Raw genomic sequence first — 18278 nt, 5'->3', positions numbered from 1 at the left:
GGGGGAGGGATAACAGGAAAGTGACTCATGCAAGCTCTCACAGCAGATTAGTAGCAGAGACAGTGCTAGACCTGAGGTCTCCTGAGCAGAGCTGGGTAGGAAATGGGAAAAATTTGGAGCTTAAGAACAAAAAAATCCTGTCATGAATCAGGATGAAAAGTCAAAATCGCAAAAAATTTCATAAACTGCTCATCCAAAAATATGAAAGAACACAAAAAATAAGAACTCCCCTTCCCCCAAACCTCCTCTCCAGTTGGGATCAATCTAAATGTTTTGTTCTGATCATTTAGAAACATTTCATTTCAATTTTTGACCTTTATTACCATTCTTATTTTAAACCATGAATTAATTTAAATTTTTAAACAGTCATTTAAAATCAAAACACTGAAGTTTTCATTTTGACTATTTTGGTCTCCCCCCCCCCCCCTTTTTTTTTTTTTTTTAACCAAATGAGAAACTCATCAAAACCGATGCTTTCCTGCGAAAAAAAAGTTTCAATTTGAATTAATTGGCATTTTTGGGTGGAGAAATGTTTTGTCAAAAAATTTCCAACCCCCTCTATTCCTGCATTTTAGTCTAGTGCCCAACACACAAGACGCTGTCTCTCACCTTTTTTCAAACGTCGTTCAATACTTTAGACAGGGGCACGTTGCTTAACTTCTTCGCGTAGGTATGGAACACAGCTTTGCACAGATTTGGGCCTTCTTCTCTTAAAAACACACCAGCGACCTGGCCAGGCTCGGCCAGTTTTTCACATGCAACTAAGGAACATTGGGGCGGGTGTCTGAATTTGAGTCTCAGTGGAAATACTACTATTTTTTGCCAACAGTCGCAAGGTGTAGAGGTTGGCAAAAAAGATGATTACGTTTCAAAATCACCTGTGGCACTACTGCAAAGTTAATGAGTTTCCCCCTCCAGGGTGAAAATTCTTCTTTGTTTAGTAACAAAGTCAGCATTCTTGTTGCTGAAGCTGCAAAAAAAAAAAAAAAAAAAAGATGGCAGAGTGAAAGGAAAAAGGAGGGGAAAAAAAGGTTTGTGGCTTAAGTAAAGGGAGTCTGGTCCAGAACTCTAACCTAGATTAGAACACCTGATTTCTCATCTCACCTCTATCACTGATTTGGGGTCTGACTTTCAGCATGTAGCTTAGAGGAACTGGTTTGGACTCCTCGGTATAGTCCTACTGGCAAACTTTCCAGGTGGTGATGCAGCTTGTCCGTTGGAAGAGTTCTTTTCGCAGTATAGTTTGTACCAGCTCCCCAGATTAAATAAACCATGCTGGCAAAAGGACCGTTTTGCCGATATAACTGTATCTACACTAGGGCTTTGGCCAGCATCGCTATGCCAGTTGGCGGACGATTTTTTTCACTCCAACTTGAGAAAACTTTTAATAGGCCGGGTCCCAGACTGGGACTTTGCTTCCGGGTCTGTAGACCTCTTCACTTAAGGTTTGTTTGTCTCAGCCCTAGGGGGCCTGAGCTGATCATGCTCAGTAGGAAGGCACTTGGGGGTACTGTCCCGACAGCATGGAGAGAAGGTTATTATAATGATCCACCCATCACTGTTGGAGCAATCTGTTAGCTGAGCAGTGTTCTCCCTCAGCGCCATCTGACCCCGACTCAGTCCCGTCACCCTCTCGTAAAACAGGCCCGTCGCCTCAATGAGAAAGATGCGCCCCCGAAACCAAAGGCAGGAGGCGGCGTCTGTCAGGTCTAACCTTGCCCCCGCGGCAGAGTCCCAGGAACACGCCACACAGCACAGTCAGCTCTGTGCTTTGAGTCAGTAGTCCACTGGGCTGCAACGGCCAGGACAGCCGCCTCGCCACCCACCCCTCTCAAAACCAAGGATCAGCTGGAGACAGCTGGGTAGATAATCCTTCGCTGACTGGGTCTCGGAGGGGTGCAGTTTCCGCAGCTAGGCATGGGATGACAGCTCCTTCTAGGGCAGGCTGTCTGTGCCCAGTGATCTGCCTAGTGCAAGAACCTCCTCCCAATACAATCCTTCCCGTGGGCTGCCCCAAATCATCTTGGTTCTACCCTCCTTCACTACGCTGGGCCTCTCACTCCCACAAAGTGTGACTGGGCATCTCCGCCCACCCCTCCCAGGGTGACAAACCAGGGTCTGGGGCCAGCTTAGACCAACTGATGCCTGCTAGTTCCTCCTTCCGTGGGTCCCTCCCCACCCGCTACACATGGGATTGGGCCAAACACCTGCTTTCCCCTTCCTCCTGGCCCCATCTTCTCACCACATTCCCGTGACCAACCCTCCCAAGCTCCCCGATAGCCACGCGGACCTTCCAAGCCGACCTCTAGGCCTGCCCCACCCCCCGCTGCCTCGGCCGTCCCAGCCGCATGGGTGCGTTTGTGGCGAGCGCGGGTCCTCATGGATCCAGCTGTCTGGCAGGCTAGCTGATAAATCCAGGCGGCAGTAATGACCCCCCCAACTCTTCTCTTCCCAAAGAATAAACCAGCCTTGGCCCAGGCGGTTAATATTTAACTGAATAAGGGCCATAAATATGGAAAATGGGACTTTTAATTAAATAAGCAGCTTTTAAAAGGACCCTTGGGCCAGAGAGGCTTTTGTTTAAATGTGATTGATTTGACACGTCCTTTTCCTCTCGCTATCTCACTCTCTGCCACTCGGCGAAGTCTAACAAGCAGGGACACTCGGTCCTTGTCACACCGGCTGCCGGGCTAGTTACCAGGGGCTAGAGCCAGGCCTTGGAGGGGAGGAAGGGGCGTGGGCCCAGGCTGGCTGAGGAATTTCCCAAGGGGGTTATTGCCCTTTCATTTCACCCCGGCCTGCGCGCTGGGGACTTGAGCGTGAAAAACAAAACAAGCAAGAAACCAGCTGGGGAGGTCTTAGGGGTTGGGAAGGCGGGGAGGGCTCTAGGCAATGGGTGGCAAGATCTGTGCCAACTGCCCGCATGCCGCTGGGCCACGGCACCGCCGTCTGGACCCTGCTCGTTCAGTCCCGGACTCCACCCCACATATTTCTGCTGACACGCCTCGGTGCCAGTCTGCAGTCCCCAGCGACCCCCGTGCTGGCCTCCCCACGCCCTGCTCTGCCGATGGCTCTCAGGCCTGACCTTGCTGAACCACCGTGACTCCAGGCCAGGGAGCGCCCCCGCCATTCCAGTCCTGGTCTCCAACCCAGCCCTTCCCGCTACCTCCCTCCTGCCCTAAGTCCTGCTTTCCTTAGCAACCTCTGCCACCGTCAGCTGGCCTGCAACCCGTCTTACTGCTCCAGGACTGCGCCCACACGCTGCTGCCAGTGCTGGATTTCTGCAGCCTCCTGCTCTGCTCCCCGGGTTGCCCTGGTACTGCAGTGACTTGGATGCTCTAAGAATGGGGCAGAAAGACACTTCCGCCCCTGAACTTTCCCCTACTCCCCACAACAGCCTCTTGCTTCAGTCACAGACTTGGAGGGGGGCAAAGGACTAAAGCGTAGATCGTCTGAGGGTATTTAGGAGCCTAACTCCCCTTGATTCCAGTGGAAATAAGGCTCCTAAATACCTGGCAGGATCTGGGCCCAAGTGTCTAGGAAGGTCTTTGCCATCTGGTCGTCCCCGCTGTCCATCAGAACCCAGAGGGACAAAGTCAGCGGTGACAGTTGCTTCTTCACCCTGTCCCCAGGCACAGCCCCAGGAAGAAGAACTGAGCAGGGGAGCTCGCTACAAACCACCAAGGCTTAGCAGGTGCTGCATCTGCTGACACACTCCTGAGTTCCTGTGTCTCCCCCCGAGTGAAGCCCTCTTGTCTTAGGGGGTGGGAGCTGCCTGAAGCCCTTAGGGTGCCCCCACCCCCTTTTTAAGTTTCTATATAAAGTGCGGAGAAGGGGAAAGAAGGTAAAAACGATGTAAACGTATCATTGCTGCCACGCGGAAAGCATCATTTAAGCGCCCCAGTGCTGTCCAACCGCTCAGATGCTACCTGCCCAGGTAGAACACACCTGCTGGGTGGCCAGACAGCCCAGGCAGGAACTAACAGTGCATTAACTTGGGTCCATGTAGAGTCTTTCAGCCCAAGGGGTTCGGCAGCCTGTTACTGGAGAGGGAGTGGAAAACAGGAATTCGGGCGCATCGCAGCTCATAAAGGGAAGAAGCGAGGCCAGCGTGGCATGCCCACGCCCCTGCCAGTTTTCTGGGCGGGGGTCCATGGCGGCTTTGGCCATTTGGGCCCCAGGAGACAGGAAGGACGGGCTGGTGCTAAAGACTAAGTTCTGCGTTGCGTTGTGATTCTAGCCCACGCTCTGCTGGGTTATCGGAGGCAAGTCGCGGATACTCTTTGGGCCTCCGCTCTGACCCTGTGAAAGGGGGAAGAATGATCCTCCCTTTCCCCGCCCCCCTTTGGCTTGTCTCTTTAGACTGTCAGCTCTCTGGAACAGGGACACTGTCCGGAGGCTGCTGGGCCAACCACCACGAAACTCTGAAGTCTCTCTCCTTGGCCTTTGAAGTCAACGGAAGCCCTGCTCCCTGCCCTAAAGGAAGCCAGGCCCCATCTTGCCAATAACACGGCCTAGGTTCTGTCACCCTTCTCCCACCATCACTCAGTCCCCGAGATCTTCCACCACAATAACCGTGCTGGAGGCCCTGGCTGCTTCACCCCCTCTTAGAGACCTGGGAAGGAGGGAGGGAGAAATTCCCCTAGAGCCTGGGGAGCAGTATGAGGGTGAAGTGAGAAATCAGGGCGGAGAATGACGCGTCGACTCAAAGAACATATAAATCAGGGAACTCACCGACTTTTATGGCCCTGACCCATTTCCCGCGTGTACAGAACAAAGGCCCTTTCCTGAATTATAAATCATTTTAAAGAAGCCACAGTTTGTTTAAACCTAGATGCATTCAAAAGGCACCCGCTCCAGATAAAAACCCTTGATGAGAGGGAATGTCCGTCGCTGAGCTCCTGACAACACTTTTGGTAATTACAATTGATATAATTTTTAAAATCTAAATTAGGGTGAAACTCTTCCATCAGCGGCACACCGGTGTAATTCAGAGTAAACCTGCTGATATCCATAGAGTTACACTAGCTTTCCAACACCCTGAATAGAATTTGGCCCTTTACTTAACATAGACATTTACTTTTTTTTTTTTTTTGCACTGAATGCAGTCTGGGCAATGAAACTGGCTGGTTTCAGTGCTGCTCATGAGACACAGCACCGGATTTCTGAAGTAGATCAGGAGTAACGCCACCGAAATCAGTGGAAACATGCTGTGCTGGCCGGAGATGGGTGTGACAGAGAAGAGAATTAGGCTCAGTGCCTAATCAGTTTCATGTTCAGCTTCTGGCATGCCATCCGCACACCGTGGGCTTGGGGCGGAGGGGGCGGGGTGTGGTCACGACCTCATATTAGCCCACACCCTCCTCTCCTTTCAAAGACGTTAAAAATCCTGCATGCACATTTTCATAGTAGAGTCTAGAACGGCTTATTTTATATACTTTCCATAAAGCCTATTATTTTTATGTATTTGAATTACGGTAGCTTCTAGAAGTCTCATCTGAAACAGGGGCCCATTGTAAGAGGTGCTGTACAGACACAGAGTGCTATGAAAAGCACACAGTCTAAACAGCTGAAACAAAGGGTGGTTGGGGAAACTGAGGTTCAGAGCAGGGAAGTGACTTACCCAAGGACATCCAGCAGGCCAGTGGCAGGGCTGGGAATAGAACCCTGTTCTCCTGCATCCCAGCCCAGTTCCTAGATCGAACTGCCCCTCAAAAACAACCTTGGAGCCGAAACTACAGTCAATTAGCATCTCTTTGCGAGACAAAGCCGGTGCGGTTTACAGTATGGGGGCATTACCATTTCAAGTTAAAAAACAAACCAACCAGCCCAATAGAAGCATATAAAATCCCACTGAAAAAATGAGAGCAGATTTTGGCTTTGGCGGAGAGGAGGCGGCTTGCAGAGCAATGCTCAAGGCAGATAAATTACTTCCTTTTACTCCTAAAAGTTGGAGGGGCGGGAGAGAGCAGAAGAAAAAGCAGAGAGCGGAACGAGGGGAAACAGGCGCGTGGGTAATGGAGGAGAAGGAGAATAAGGGAGTGTGGCAGGTTGAAGGTCAGCGCCCCCGCTCTGCTCAGTATGCAGCACTACCTGCTGACGCTGCAGGAGCTCACCCTGGCAGCCTGAAGATAGGGAAGACAGAGCTGTGCTTCATTTCCACGTGCCAGCTCCGAGGGCGATTTACGGCTGCCCCGCTCCTGGATCCCACCGCACGGCAGGCCGGGCTTTACAGAGAAAGCCTTAGGGCATATGCTGCCGCAATAATTCATGCCGGCTGTGACACGCCACAGCCGCTGCCTTGGCAACGGACTAGGGTGTTACAAGGCACCGTCGCCTCCCTTCTCGCTAAAGCTGGGGGTGGATTTGTCTCTGGAACTGGAGAACCGCGGCTCTGCTGCCTGGTGAGACGGACCAGCCAGAGATGTGGCAGTGCCGCCTTTGGCTCTTGCCCAGCCCTGCTAATGTTAACAAAACATAGCACGTGTCACCGCCCGAGCCAGCCTATTCCAGCAGAGGTCCGCAATGTCGGAGCTGAATGCCAAGGATCTGTAAGATCCTTGGGATGCAGTGAGAAGGCTGGCATGGTCCAATGACGCTGGCTGTTAAGATGGCAGGAATTTAAATTTCTGGTCGGGTCACCCAAGCCGGATAGGTCAAAGGATAGGGACCAGGAGAAAAGGAGCCCACTGGCCCTCCAGATTGGGGGCTGAGCGATGAGCCAACAACCTATCCTTGTAAAAAGGTTACAGAAACAACAAGGCAGCCAAGCTGGCAGACAACATGATAGTGATGGCGGAGCCTTGTTCGTGCCCTCAGTGACTTGTGGCTGGGTGGGAAGGATTCAGATTCAGTGGCGGAGGCGGAGCTGCAACTGTCATACCGCTCAGAACCAACCCTCCCCTCATTGTCTTTGGGACAGTCCGATCCGGTCCTCTAGAAACAATCACTGAAGGAAATAAACCAGAAAAAACCCGGGAAGTAACACCCAGGGCCAAATCCATCCATGCCCCGTTTAAAATACAGTGGCTAAGTGTCCTCATCCTTTCAGGCAGATGTTTTCCCAGGGACAGCCACATCTGGGAACGCAAAGCATTGCAGAAGCTTAGTTCAGCACTCAGTGCAATCTCCTTTCTTCAAAGTCCTTGGACGTGCTGATGGGGAGGAGGAAGAGACAAGGCAGCTGAAATCTTTGGCTGAAGATAGCTGCTGGGAAAGTACAGGCTCTCCATTTGACCTCTCGTTTAGATGCACACTCTTTGGGGCAGGGACTACCACTACCTTGTGTCTCCGCAGCGCCTAGCACAATGGAGCCTGGCTCTAGTTTGGTCCTTAGGCCTGGCTGTTACAACCATGAGTAATGATCTGGAAAAGGAGGCACTTCTGGCAGCAGCAAGCATCTGCAGTTGGGGCTAGCGGAAGACCTTCAAAGAGTAAAGGAGCCTTGTCCATCTTCCCTGCCCCCAGACGGGCAGAGTTTATGCAGGCGGTGGTGAGCTTGTGTGGCACAGACTTTCCAACTCAGGCACTATGCCTTGTTGGAGGTAAGTATGTGCCAAACACACAGCCCTGGTCTCTCCAGCAGGGGGCAGGCTGAATGCTGAGAAATCTTAGCATTAAATGCATCCTATGTAAGAATGTAAGATACTTATGTGGCCTGCATTGCCACAGTTTCCGAGCACCTCACAGTCTGTAATGTACCTGTGAGGCGGGGCCTTGTACAGATGGGGAACTGAGGCACAGAGGGGCTAAGTGACTTGCCCAAGGTCACAGAGGACATCTGTGGCAGAGCAAGGATTTGAAGCAGTCCCAGACTGGTGCCCTAACTATTGGACAGGCCTCATGGTTCGGCCCTGTAGAGGAGAACATGACATGCTAAGAAGCCTTTGGCCTGGTGAACAAACTATGTGTCATAAAGGATGTGGTTGCCACTGGCATTTCTGAGGCTGGTGCACAAGGTGGCCATCTTGCTGAGAAGTGCTGTCACATGACACAGGCCCCTTTCCTTCACAACCTTCTCTAATACCCGGCTACATAAAGCGGGGTGGGTGGTTTTCCTCTTGTGTCTGGTTCAGTGCTGGTGAAAAAGGAAGGCGGGGGAGTCTGTGACCTCCCAGGCAGGATAGAGGTGGGAAGTCCCTCATCAAGGGCCAGATTTCCCCGCTGGCCCCTTTGGAATCAAGGAGACCCCTGGAGCACTCAGGAGCCACCCGACGTGAATAAGGGAGTCTGAGGCGGAGATCAGCATCCGCGTGAGAAGGCAGCGATGGGGAAGTGTGTCACTGGCCAGGGTGGGGTACGGGTTCCCCTCCATGCTCAATCCACAGCGGTTAGGAGTCTGCTAAGCCCCAGCTAGGGCACCTTGCCTCTTCAGCTCAGGCTGTCGCTTTGGTCCCTGGTTCAATCCCCACTGCTTTGGCCAAGATGGCAGCCATCCCACCTGCACTTTCTTCCCCACCAATCTCAGCAGGGGCAGCTTTCGAGGAGGAGCTCAGTTCTATTGAATTCTCCCAGCGCCTTGTTACGAGACCATTTACCCCCTGGGTACCTTGGTGATGGGGCATTAGAAATCTGTAGCTCACACCCAGGCAATTTGTCTGAGTCTGCCAAACTCAATGCATCCAACACCCCCCTGTATAACATGATCCTTCAGTAGTTCCCTCCCCCAGGAAGGAGCGAGGTGGCTATTGACTGATGTGGCTCAGCTTTTGCTCTCATTGTTACATTTCTCACTAGATTGCTCCATCTCTCTCTCTCTCTCCCCCTGCTACCCCCTCCTCCTCCTGCAGACAGATGACAAGTGAGAATGCATGTGTCCCATAGAAATTATCTTCCCTGCATAACTCCCTGCCCTTGCTTTGTCTGGACAAGCCTGGGTGATTCCTACTGGCAAAAAATTGGGAAAAATTATCATTCAGAAAAATAGAAAGGAGGAGAAAAAAAAACCTCATCAACCATACACCTCCCATCCGACAGCCTGCCCCCAGGGTAAGAGTGAGACACACCTACCTTGTGAGATCCAGAGGGATTTTGAAAATTTCACACTCACTCCCAATCTAATGCCACACACTCAGAAACTCTGCACAAAGGACTCTCGACACTCCAAACAGCACAATCTGAATTCCTGCCTGTGAAAAATCACCCTCTCACTGGCCCACCCGTCTCTGCATTTGCTGCCCAACCCATAGCACGCGGGGAAGGGCAAATTCACTTTTGGCTTGCTTGCCTGTTTCTGCTCCTGCTTCTGGATGTATTTATCTCCGCTCCAGTTCTGCCTGCCTGGGGCAGGTGCAATGGCCTGGCTAGAGGGCTCTTTGCAATGCCACCCTCCCAAGAGAGTTGGAGCCTCTCGCTCTGTGGTTGGGCAGAAGATGGGAGAATCAGGGATGACTGGTGCTCACCTCGAAGGAGAATGGCTGAGCGACTCACCTTGCACTAGGTCAAGCAGACTCCACAAGCTAAGCAGGATCAGATCTGCTCTCTGCTGAGCTGGGAGACCTCTAAGTAACACAAAGGGGCACAGGACGTGGAGCTGGTGATTTTGTAGCAGCACTATTTCCAGAGGTGATTTAAATACAGTGGGACCCACTTAATCCAAGACATGGTAGCGGAGGTACTTTATCAGGGTGTTGACCATGTAGTAAGTAGGTTGGCCTAGTAATGGGAGTGGGACTCAAGAGATCCAGGTTCAATTCCCAGCTAAGTCACAGGTTTCCTGTGTGACCCTGGACCCATCACTTAATCCATGTTGTTCATCCTGGGGGCAATACTGCTGTATCTCATACGGGTACGGGGGGATAAATCCGCTCAGATACTAAGGTGACAAGGGCAGTAAAAGTGCCAAGGAGAGCCCAGATCTGAAGGGGAGATAGTCTTGTAGACTCAGGCCATTCATGATCACAGGGGCCCCTCTGCCCTATACATTCATGATTACCTCCTATCCCTCTCTCTGGGGCAGCCCCAGTCACAAGGGGGCAGGTCTCAGTAAACACTAAGCGCAGTGCCCCTGTGCAGGAACAGTTGCTCCCATTTAGCTAATCACTAGGGAGGGGCAGTGCCTGGGGGGTAAAATGGGCTGGGCCATCCCGCTGGCAACACTGTAACACCAACATTCACCATATTCATGGCAATTCAGTTTCATTTCCATCTGTTTCAGGTAAGTTTCCTCCCCCTATTTACATGTCCAGAGTCCCAACAAAGGGACGCTAACTGTCCCTCGGACCCTGCCCTGTTGCCCGAATGGAATTGTGTGTGTAAAGCTACGAAGAAGCGCTGATTTGTTAAAAGAGCAGGTTAGACGTAACTTACAGGCATGCTGTAGGATAAAGCTTTGAATGGCGATCCTCTAAACTACACTGCCCAAGGCAACTTGAGCATGCCCTAGTGTTCTTAAAAACATCGATACATTCTGATGGCAGATTGCTACATTTATAATTTCTGCAGTAAAAAACGATGACAACAATCCCTAGGCCAGCCATACTTACGAGATAAGGGGATACACATTAAAAAAATGCAACTTTTAAAACTAGACTTACCACTTATGGTTCCAATAACTCCATAAATAGATGGTATCAGCTCCACTTTCCCATCAGATGATGCTGTTGACACACAGGAAACACAGCCCAGCATGAGGAAAAAGCCAGGTATTATCAGAGTACTTTTTTTAGAAAATGTCTGGTTAAATTAAACTGCTACAAAAGCATCAGCAGGACTCACCTTATGATTTTTAACATCACCCTCCGCTCATTAATTCAAATACTGATCTGCAATTCCTGTCTCAAATGACATCATCAGACTGGACTTCCTGCAGGGAGGATTGCTTCCTCTGGACTTTTTTTGCCGTGGGGGGGTGGGGGTTGGGGAATCTGAATCTGGTTTTAATGACACACTCTTTAAAACCCCTAAAATATATTGATAAAATATACTTTTTATAGCACACTGGCGTTTTCCTTTAAAACCACCCATGTCCATGCCATGACCAGTGCTTATATTCTGAGCAGATCTACACTGCCGGCAAAATTCAGCAGCAGTCAACTGTTGACTTCGTTACTTCCCTTTAGCGAATCGTCTCCACTACGCCTTTTTTGGAGGTGGTTTTAATAGATCGACTTCTGGATCGATTGAGTGGGTCTTCACTGCCGCTCAATCGATCCGGAAAAAATCGATCGGACAGCGGTGGATTTGCCGCCATCAGTGTGTACATAGCCTGTATGTACTATCTATTGAATAGAGAGTGGCCTAAATTTTCCAGACTGACTTTGGCTGCCTCCATTTTTGGGGGAGAGAGTACAGATTGAGATTAGAACACCCGGACTCTGAAAACTAGGTTTCTTTAATGGCTCTCAAGTCAGGCACTGAACCATAGAGACAATCCAAGTTTCTAGTCGCTTTTGAAAGTTGAGACCAATGAATACCACCGTAATATCAACAAGCTCCTTAGAACAATTGAAAGGCTCAGCTCCAGGTCAGGGTTAAGAACAGGACACTGCAGATTCAAGCTTTTACCTGGTTGTGTAGAAGTTGGCAAGGATGCACTGTGAAATGGGAATAGTCCTTATATATTGTCTGCGACCCAAGGATCACTTTTATTTACGTGCTACTTCACCAAAAAGTGTCATGTAAGGTCTGTACTAAAAGCCGGTTTCACACTGATCAGCATAATTGTTGTAAAATGTACGTGAAGATAATATGTAAAGAGCTATGAACACTGGAAACTGTGTTCTCAAGGTACGGAAAACAGGTCAGCAGAAGATGGTAAACAGGTTCCATTCAGCCAAGGGATAGGAGACACTTATCCCTCTGGAGGACCATTGTGTATTGTGTGTTATACAATGGAAATCGATTTGCATACGGAGCAACAAGCTAATCGAAATACAAAGTCGATAAAATCTACAGGAAGGAACACACAGCAAGAGGGTGTCTGGTATGACTAAGTTCAAGGAGTCAGTCTGATATATCAGGAGAATGCAAGGAGATACATGGTACCTTTCATGCAAAAATAATAAGCTATCCGTGGGTTTGCTTTGTGGACAAAAGATCATAGTCAAGTCTGGCTGTAATACACTGGAAGGATTTTCGATCAATTTTTGCTTTTATGACAATGACTAGCAGGCGTGTAATGATTTTATTTTATTGGAAACCTCAAGATTTCTGCTTGCTATCCCCTGAATCTTTGCTCTTTGTTAAATAAACTTATGCTCGCTTTCTCTGTAAAAAAATTCAGTGCAGTGTGTTAAGCGGAGGTGAGGTCTTAAAGTGTAACAGGTAAACTGGTGTGTACCATTCCTTTGGGAACAAGGGATCTGGTAATTCAGAGCATGTCCAGGGGCTGGTGGGTGCCTATCACTAGACTGCGGAGGGGTAGCAGAGCCTGCGTAGGCTGGCAGGACAGTGTTTGTGCTGCCTGTGGCTATGGAGCTGACCCAACAGGCACAGACGAGGCTTCCTCCCGCTAAGGGCAGGTGGTAGCGAGGTGCCTGAAAGCCAGGGGTCCCTAGGAACCATCACACTGTCCCTCGCTGGGCTCTTGAACGTTCATTGATGCTTTCAGCTCACGGAGCAAACGACGCTGGAGAAGAGCAAAGGAATTCCTGTGAGAGAGATTATTACACAATATCTCAGCCTAGATAAATACCCACCAAGTCTTCGCCACCTCTGGATCTCCTGCTGCAACCATACTCCCGGGGGGTTCATTTTCTTGACTCTTTGGTGCTGGCGCTTGGACTAGTGTTGCTAACCAAAGCGTAACGCTCCTCTCTAGTTGAACCATTTCGTGCCACAAGCAAAGGACCTCTACGTGACTGTGGCTAATCCGCTAAGCCCCAGGAGTTACAGCTGAGATGCCAGGGTTCTCTCTCAGGTACCACAGTACGTCTGAGTAGAGACGTGGGGTGGGATTTTCAAAAGCACTTGCTCAGCGTCGGCCTACCTCATCCCATGGATTTCAATGGGAGCAAAGCCACATTTAAAAGTCTCATTTTAAAGCCTGAGACACCAGCTGTAGGAGTTACTGACGCCTCCCCAGCGCATCCTCATCTAAGCTAGAGAAGAGGGCAGGAAACCACGCTTCCTGAGTCTGAGAAAGGGGCAGTGGTGGGGCTCCCATCTCCTGAACCAGAGTCTGACCCAGCTGGCCCGTTTGCCCGTAACCTCGTTCAAGGCGGGGACACGCCTGGTGTCTTGCAGCCGCTTCCCACTTGATGCTCAGAGCGGGATTTTCAAAGGCACCGTGCATCTGCCAAACTCTGCTGCCCAGAGATCTCACGATAAAACTTCCATTGACTTGAAAGAGAGCCGAGCACTTCTGAAACCCCTTCTCTACACGGGGGAATGAACAGTGAGCACATCCCAAACGCCACAATCACTGTAGGCAGCCCTGAGATGTAACCTCCCAGGGAAGCCTTAAGGCACTTCCCAGTGAGCAAGCTGACGCTGTGCCTAGAGATGGCTCACATCCACTCCCTTGAGAAACCAGGCAAATCTAGCCAATAGCAGAGATCACCAGAGCAGCCAGTAAGAAGGGGCCTGGTTTTTTAAGCTATGCAGCTATAAAACATACATATAAATAAAGAGAAAAGCCCCAGCGTTTGCAGCCCACACGTGTAATCTGTTGCATCCTCTGTTAAATACAGCAGTTTTGCCATAAGACAGCAATTCCCAAAGGGGAAGAGGGTGAAGCGAAATACTTTATCAGCTGTGTACATATGTACAAACCAGTACCCCAGGTTGAAAAGCAAAAGCCTCTTTTCCTTTGAAATCGGGGAAGGGCAGGGGCACTGCTGGGTGCAAGTGTGGACAGAAATGACAGGCACAGAGACGAACACTAATGTTATCACCTTTCCAGTGGGCTAGGATAAACATCCAGTCGTGGTTAATAGAAATAAAAACGGATTCACGTTTTTAGTAACAGTCTTAAAAAAATTTTTTTTTAATGTACACAGTTGTTTTTTAAATTATTCAAACGGGTGGAATAATCTGTTACACAAGCAAATTACCGATGTTGCCTTGGAGTGCAGCTTATCAGTTTAATTGGTCAGCTCCCCAGATTTCAGTGCTGACGGGCGTGTGTCTCATGGAGGTGAAGGAGTTAATGTTCTAGCCCCAAATCCATCTCTGATTTAACAGGAGTTCCACAGGTGCACGTTGATTGGCATGTGTTGCTCACAGATGAAAAAGTCTTCCACCTGTGGATTCAAGGTGCATTTCTCTTTCGGGATTAAAGGGTCTTGGGCTACCAGATCTGTGTCCGAAGCAAGAATTGTCCCCTAGTTTGAAGGCCTGGCATAGCAGGGAGATGCTTAATCCTCTTGGTTGCAGAATACAGAAGTGGATGGATGCCCCTCTCTATCTGTGTGTCCATCAGCTGATGACCTGAACAGAAAAAAACAACATCATATAGCATTGCTTCCTTTCATCACTATTTAGAAAGCAGGACAGAATCTCCTGCCACACACTGGAGCGGCTGGTCCATGTAGATGTGCCAGCAGCCTGGAGGTGGGGGCAGACAAAGTGACCAGACCAATGCACCAGAAAGCAGCCAGCCTTTCTGGTGTGGGGAAAGAAACACAGACCCCCTTAAGTGAAGTTCCCAAGGACATGGACCCCTAGGTGAAATGCCCAGTAAACATGAACACTGCCGTGCTCTGATTTTCGGGAAAAGTTGTAATACACTCGGAACAAAGGTAAGCAAAAGGGATGGAGGAGGAGGAGAGAGAGAGAAAAAAAGGAGAGGGAATGAGTAGAGAGGGAGAATGAGAGAGGAGGAGGAGGAGGGAGTGAAAGAGCACACGCGCGTACCCATCTGGGCAATGCATCACATTGAAATTGCCCCGCATTAAAAATTCACCAGCCAGTGAATTTTCAAGGGATTTGTAGTAATTAGATGACAAAATGCTGGCAAATCTCAGGCTTGCCGAAGATGTTACTCAGGGGTCAAAGACTCGACACTTTTGGCTGGGTAATTTGTAAGTGTCAATCACACTCAGCCATCAGAGAGAAAGGAAAGATCTAACGGCTGAATTCTAACTAAGTCCACCATTCTTGCCTTCAGCCACCCTGTCTGCTTTCATCCCCTCGCTCCCGCCTATATCGAATGCAAATGCAGCCGCTGCCTCTCGCAAGGGACTCGAGACACAGCAGTTTAAACACAGATTTCTTTTTTTAAACTTCCCGTTTTCCATTTTCAAACCCCAGATGCATGAAGTGAGTGAAACCTGCGCTGTTCTTTTCCATGCGGCTAGGAAGACAACTGCATGGCAGTGTAACGACAGTCCCTGTCACTACGGGTCTCTCCTTGGGCTCGCTAAGACCCAATGCCATTACACCTACTGGTGGAAGAATGCACAGCTCCACATCAAGGCTTCCTGGAGTTGATCCTAGACGAGCCTTCGGCCTGTTTCAGTGTCTGGCAAATCAGGATTTTCTCATTTAGCCCCTTGCTACGTTCTTAGAATCACTTTTAGGCGACGGCATCTTAGCCCACCCCATATCATCTCCCTGGTTCCCGGGAGAAAAGAACAAACCCAGCAATGGATCTGCAGTTTAATTTGCCTCGCATGATACAAACCCAAGGTCTACTGGGCTGTCACGGAAGACCCAGGCCCCGATCCTGTGATGCGCGCGATGTAGGAGTCCCGGTTAGGTTCCTGTGTTGTCCCACTGCACCCAAAGGGGAGGATCACGCGTGCAGGGGTTTGGTTGCATGGAGCCCAAGGATCCTCAGTGAGCAAACCCAGTAATAAACCTAGAGTTAATCCAGGGGAAACTGCTGCATGAATGACACTGACCTGACCGAGACAGTAGGGAAGAGGAGAGGATTTACTCATTTTCTTTACTTACTAACCAGGATGTCATCCAGTGACACTCACTTGCTGGAGGCTTAGCCAGAGGTCAGGGGTTCGGGGCTGCAATAGACGCAGCAGTTCGGTGGGGGATAAGATGAGGCTTGTATTGCAGAGTCTTACGAAAGGCTCACCAGCTTTCAGTCGCCAAGTTATAGACCCCAAAGCCAGAGGAAGGGTAAAGCACAGAACGAGGGAGCGAGGTTAGCTCGGCTGTGACATGGACTTCCTGAGCCAAACCCTTCTCTCACTCACACTGGCGTCAATCCAAAGTCATTCCACTGCAACCACTCTGCAGTGGCTTCCATTGTAGTGTCTTGATTCAAACTTTGATTCATTGGTGCTCTGTCCTGCCAGATGCTGAACACTCGAGGCTCAGATGCCGCAAAGCATTTAAACACGTGTTTACCCCCCTTTGAAACTGGTGGAATTACTCCTGTGCTTACATTTAAGCACATGCTTAGGCGCTTGGCTGAATCTGGGCCATGCTAAGCATATTGCTGCACTGCGCCTTTAAGTCACACAACAGCCCCGTGAGGCATTAGCTCCATTTTACAGGTGGGGAAAGGGAGATGCAGAAAGGTTTGAACATTTGGCTTTAATGTGGATGCCTAAAGTGAAGCACCTAAATACTTATTTTGGCACCCAAATTAGGTGATTTGATTGTATCCACAGCTCCCAATGGCTTTGTAGCACCCGCAACAATCAAGCCAGACTTATTCTGGTGTGGGTGCAGCTGACCCATCAGTCTTATCCCAGAGCAGAGGACTCCTATCGTATGCAACAAAGAATTCCCAAAATACTAAGAAATCAAGGTCTCAGAAAAACAGCCCTCTTCCTCGATCCCTACTCTGTGTTAAATGTTAAAAGATTCCGCTTGTTATAGAAACACAGGAACAAGAAAAAATTATCTTTTAAAATAATAGATACACTTTTTTTTTGTGTAGCCATCTTTCCAAATCTCACTGTGGGGTGGTGCAACCGGCCTATCAGAGATAACTCAGCCAAACAGCATTCTGTTGATCTCAGCTCAAAGAAATGCCCTATGTAAATGAGCTAAGGGAACTGGTAACGTTGCTCTAGGTTTCTCTTTAATTTAAAAAGTAATTTAACAGCTGTGAAATGCTGCCCAACAACCGCACAGATTTGAGTTGGGGCTATTTTTGCTAGCCAATGGCAGGATTTTAGGTCTATTATAAACATCTAAATAGCATTCATGGTGTGTTAGGGACACCGAGAACTTTGCACAGGTGTCTTTTTTATTGTTATTTACATCGAAAGACACATAACCAAGCATGGAAAGTGCACGTGTTGGCAGATAAATGAGGGCAGAGCTAAGGTTATGCAGGGTATTTTATCTCTGCATTTTCCATGCTTCCTTCTTTTTTTAAGTGGAACTTTACCTTTGAATTTCTTGGTTTTCAGCCATTTGTCTTTCTAAACGACAGCATTCTACTAAGGTCTTTTTTCCTCCCTATAAATTATTGAAAAATATTTACAATCTTAACTCAATGCATTTTTTCCCTTGGGAATATATAAAATATGGATCCGACCCCATACACACACAGCGAGTGATAGGGTCAAGCCACTGCTGTGATATTCCACGGACGGTCTATCAGATCAGACCCTAGTCCTAGGGAGATGCTCTCCAGAATTGTAAAGGAGCCAGACCACAGAATATCCTCTGTTTAAAATCTTTTAGGCTTCAGTTGAGCAAAACACTAAGGATAAAGTTTTCAAAAGGACCTAGGTGATTTAGGAGCTTAAGCAGTACAGAAAGACCCTTAGAATCTGAATAAGACTTAGGCTCCTAAGTATCTAGATCACTTTTAAAAATACGTCTTAAGCTCCTAAGTCACTTAGGTGTCTTGACAAAAGATAATGCTGCAGGGCTTAAATCTAACCACAGGGACACATTAGCTGTGGTCCATCTAATCCAGGGGCCTGTCTCCAACAGCAGCCAATTAAAGATGCTTCAGAGCAAGGAAATCCCCCAACACCTCCTATAAATACACTCCCATGTGCTACAATGTACCCCGGAGAAAGTTTCTCCCTAAACTCAGTCTGTTGTTGGTTTTATAGTCTGGGCCATGAGGAGGGTAGCTCATCTAATTGCATCCTACTGGAAAGCCAAATGCTAGTCTTATTTAGAGGTCTAACCTTTTATTAAAAATGTCACCAAGATGTTTCACTCAGCAGTATCCTCCCTCAGTGAGTTCCTCAAGTTAAAAAGGGAAATAGTTTTATATGCAATGATTCATTTTGTATTTATTGCCACAAGTGCCCTCTGGTTCCTTTATTATATCAGAGTAAACGGGGGCAACCAATCAGCCTTCCTTGGCACAATTCCCTATTAAACAGATGTATAACTCATCTCAGCTCCTCTTACTCATCTTTCCAATGACGCACTTATGTTTATAAGCAGTGCTGTGTGCAATC

At 48.9% G+C, this 18278-nt stretch overlaps 1 protein-coding gene across 1 annotated transcript in view; it reads right to left on the bottom strand.

Annotated features, from left to right (window-relative positions):
• Positions 1–13863: 13863 nt before the first annotated feature.
• RBM19 (RNA binding motif protein 19) overlaps positions 13864–18278 on the bottom strand; it is a 107989-nt gene continuing 103574 nt past the window's right edge. The window contains exon 25 of the mRNA XM_067550160.1: positions 13864–14370. The gene's annotated coding sequence lies outside the window, so the exon portion shown is untranslated. The remainder of the gene's footprint in view (positions 14371–18278) is intronic.

Source organism: Emydura macquarii, unplaced genomic scaffold (genome assembly GCF_026122565.2).
Source record: "Emydura macquarii macquarii isolate MOO-44397 ecotype Brisbane River unplaced genomic scaffold, CSIRO-AGI_Emac_v2 contig_1254, whole genome shotgun sequence".
Classification (NCBI taxonomy): domain Eukaryota; kingdom Metazoa; phylum Chordata; order Testudines; family Chelidae; genus Emydura; species Emydura macquarii.
The sequence above is the reverse complement of the archived record's forward strand: the minus strand, read 5'-3'. Positions and strand labels throughout refer to the sequence as shown.